The 4,103-nt window shown below is 35.9% G+C and overlaps 1 long non-coding RNA gene across 1 annotated transcript; it reads right to left on the reverse strand.

Annotated features, from left to right (window-relative positions):
• Nucleotides 1-257: 257 nt before the first annotated feature.
• On the reverse strand, nucleotides 258-3,095 carry LOC137076010 (uncharacterized). Its single transcript, XR_010905160.1, has 5 exons — nucleotides 2,873-3,095; nucleotides 2,322-2,362; nucleotides 1,949-2,102; nucleotides 1,613-1,698; nucleotides 258-932 (listed from the first exon to the last, which is right to left on the reverse strand). It is a non-coding gene; the product is annotated as an uncharacterized lncRNA (long non-coding RNA).
• Nucleotides 3,096-4,103: the final 1,008 nt, after the last annotated feature.

Consider the following 4,103-nt stretch of genomic DNA (forward strand, 5'->3'; position numbering starts at 1 on the left):
ATCGACCAAATCATACTTAGTTAAAATAAGTAAAATTTAAAATAAAAATTGTTTTTATTTTAATTAATTAATTTACCAAATCATACTTAGTTAAAATAAGTAAAATTTAAAATAAAAATTGTTTTTATTTTAATTAATTAATTTACTCAAATTAATTAATTTATTATTATTATTATTAATTTAGACAAATTATTTCTTAATCCACTTTAAATAATTAGTTACCATTGCCATAACTTTAATAAATAAGGAAAGCGATGTATTCGTTTCCAACGTTTATTGCTCTATAACAGCTGTCATAAACAATTGGGTACATTTTCTGTAATCAATTTTAATGTAACAATAATGGTAATGTAAACATTTGTAACATAAAAAATTACAGAAACTTCTGACCTCATCTTTAAGTGCAGCATTGAACACCTTCAAAGTTCAATCTGTGTACTCTTAACACTGACATTAAAATACAGTGACTCTTCACCTGAGCGATACATAAAATGTACAGTACATTACCTTTTCATATTTATTAAAACATAATAAATTAATACAAGAACACATTTTAAGTACAATCTGTGCCATATTCTACTAGCCAATTAACAATTAAACATTCAGAACAATCTTCTGAAAAACACAAGATTGCCATTTATGAGTGTGAGGCTGGCATTTGACCAACTAAATCAGAAGTTTGTTTTTTAATGTAATGAATCAAGAGGAAGGTTTTGGGCGCAGTGTGTCAAGTCCCACAAAAAGTCTTTGGAACATCTCAGATGTTTTGCAGAGTTGTGGTGGATACTGCAGGTTCAGAGCATATGTCATACCCAGAAGCAGGCAACATGCCCTAGGATTCCCTCAACGATGATGCCCACTGCATCTGGTTCACGACAGACATATATCTGCATATTGCGCAAGTCCTTGTGCACACTGCTCTCTGTTTTTCCCTGTATGAGACATAAACAGAACAATAAATGGCAACAGAGAACAATCTTCAAAAGCCTTCAATAAAATCACACATTAAAAGTTCACAAAAGGTTTTAAGTTTGGACGAGCCAGCTCCTGCACAGTAAGCCTGGCCTGTTGAACTGGCTTCATAGTACAACTTTCAGTACAGTCTCACTTGACACAACAAACCTGCGAGACTAAATCACATACACAAGTCACCTCCAAGGCCTAAATCCTTAAAGGGGAGAGGGGTTCAGCTGGTAACACATAGGTGTGGTTAAGTAAAGGTATCTGAAAATGCCACTCTTACAGTTATATCAGCAGATAAATAATGACTCCTGCATTCATGTAAACAATGATTTTACTTCTGTGAAGCTGCAGTTGAAAAATATGACAGTATATTTTAAATCAAGTTTACTAGCCACTGGAAGACCAAAAGATTAATTTTGATAACTGGTTCCTGTGCAGACATTTGGTTGTTTGTAGGTGCGTTTTTGAACTTTTGACTGAGCCATCAGACAAGCCATTTCCACCCAATTATAGTATTTGTTCTTAGACAAGCTAACCAATCCTCAACTCCAGCTCCGTATTAAACTCAGACAGACATAAGATTGATATCTGAGGAATAAATGCTTCCCCCCCAAAAAAATTAAAACTATGCTTTTTAAACAATACTTACATAGTAGTCAGAGATGAGCTCTTGCCCACTCTCTCCCATGTTTTCACATCTCAGAGTCTCTCATTCACCACAGAGGTACTTGGATCCTATAGTTGGCAAATGAATAATGAAAAACTGAATCTTGCAGGCAATATGACTACAATGCAATTATCAGTGTGGGTCTGTACTACCTATTTAACAGAGCTTACCGGCATATTTCTTTCTTTTATATTTAAAATTAATTAGCAGCTGTAAACAAAAATGTTTTTTGCAATATTCATCTATAGGCAAGACAAGAGAATAAAGTACGTATTGTATGAATATGCCCCTGCAACATTGTTACCACTTTCGCCTCACCTGTATCAGTTCCATTAACAAGTTATTGATGCGTTGACCAACCGCTCCACCCTTCGCACTAAACAGGTCGAGAAGTTTTGGAGTACTTGTCCAGCTGGGACATAAACACTGATTCTAGTGGAACTGCAGCACACCTTCGGAATTCTTCATTTACCTGTAATACATCAATTGTTTAACTGTTATTTGGAACACAAGAATTGACAACCTTTCATTTTAATGCAATCCAAAAATCAGAAAGGGATGATACTTTTTTTTCCGTTCCTTTTTTCCTGACACTCAATAACTGACTTTTGGTTACCTTAATTCCTTTAAATGACAGATAACAATAAACCTCTGAAACATTTATCTCAATTCAACCTACTAAAAAGCTTACCTACTCCATGAACTTTTCCTCCCAATAGATTTGATGGTCTTCTAAAGAAGCAACACAGATGAAACAAAAGTTTATTTAGGAAAATATCAGGATCATTGATGTTAATGCAACGCAAAATAAATATATAATCTTTTTACTAGATCAAATGGTTTCAAAATATTTCAGACAAATATATCAACAGATTAAGTTAAAGCATTTAAAAACTGATTAAACAATGTTGAAGCGGACTAACGTTAGGTCCATAAACAGCTGCTTTGCAACACAACAACACATTTACGAATTTTCATGATACCACGTTGCAGAGAGACACCAGGAATATATTATGTCATGTCCTCATATTTTTCAGCCATGCGGGGATAACAGTAACTACAAACCTAACAGTTAACGTAACTTTTATTGTTAATTTCACGACCTTCGGTAGGCCTCATGCGGCGCCAGCAAAACTGACAAACTTAATGCTGTCTGAAACAGGCGACGCTTTTACATTTTAGTTAAAAAATGCGTGCTCATTCGGCTAAAACCTAACTTGCAATGTAAATAGCTATACTTACATCGGTTGTACGTTGTAAGATCCTCAAAAACTCCACAGAAACCCGAAACTGGTCCGGTACAGCCAGGTGACAACGCGCAACGATCTCGTTCGTTGTTCTGCTGCAGCATGTGGGCGTGTCGTGACGTTTTACTTCAGATATAAACACTTAAATAGAGTTTTGTAGAAACAATTTATTGTGAAGGTCAGGGAAATCATTTTTTTGATAGGTAATAATAAGTTGCAAAAACATTCACACTTTTTACTTATGTAAAACTTAAATTAATTCAAAAAGAAAAGAAAATCAATTTATTGGAATAAATATACTTTTTAAAATAAATTCCTACAGACAACACCCTGAATTACTTTTTACAGTGTGTATAGAGTCGGTGGACGGGGCTTAACATAATGACGGCCGAGTTGCGCTTGCGTGTTACTAGTAAACACAGAAACTGGCGAACGGTGGTCTTTCAAATTGGCTTTGACTGCGACTCTGGAAGACTTGGAGTTAAGCTTTTCTCTGAGAAAAGAACAAAGAACGTCACTGAAGTCATTCTTAAGAAGGTAAGATGTGTTCTGAGTTTTGCCGACTGGATAAGGCGAATGTTTAATCTGTCAACAAGCTCTGCTTCACCTTCTTTGCTGTGGTTGGTGTAGCGCTATCCTATCGCGTGCAGAGGGAATTTGAAAGACAACCGTTTATCCCGCCCCTCGGATTGAGTCCTGTCTATGGTGAGTTTCCAGACCAAACATCTTGATGTGGGTCTGGCTTGTCAGGTTACTTCTTTTTTGCTGTTTTTCATTTGTCCTTTTTTGAGATATATTGATGCTTAAACCATTGATTCACTTGCATTGTTGCAAGCTGGGTCTCTCTTGAATACTCAGTTTTATATATTTACATATAAAGAACAATGTAAATCAATCTGGTCTTACCAGACTTTCGTACATTACATTTGTACATTATAGAGTCGGGCCACTCTCCATTGACAAGGGTTTATTTCCGTGAAGGCAGGCACTCTGTTGAAGTTTAAAACTATTGGATCTGTCCTGAGCTACTCTAAATCTGCCATAACCAATCGCTAACGTTTGGTCGTGACATATGCCCTTCGCCTGTTTCACACAAATCCGTCAAAATAAATGTGCACTTGAGCAGGCCACCTCAGTTATAAAACCATATGATAAAACCTAAAACTTGTGCATTCGGATTGTGATTTATTCACGCCACTGTGGAGAGGAGAGTTTTGTGAATGCGC

This window comes from Pseudorasbora parva, chromosome 5 (genome assembly GCF_024679245.1).
Source record: "Pseudorasbora parva isolate DD20220531a chromosome 5, ASM2467924v1, whole genome shotgun sequence".
In the NCBI taxonomy this organism is placed as follows: Eukaryota; Metazoa; Chordata; class Actinopteri; order Cypriniformes; family Gobionidae; genus Pseudorasbora; species Pseudorasbora parva.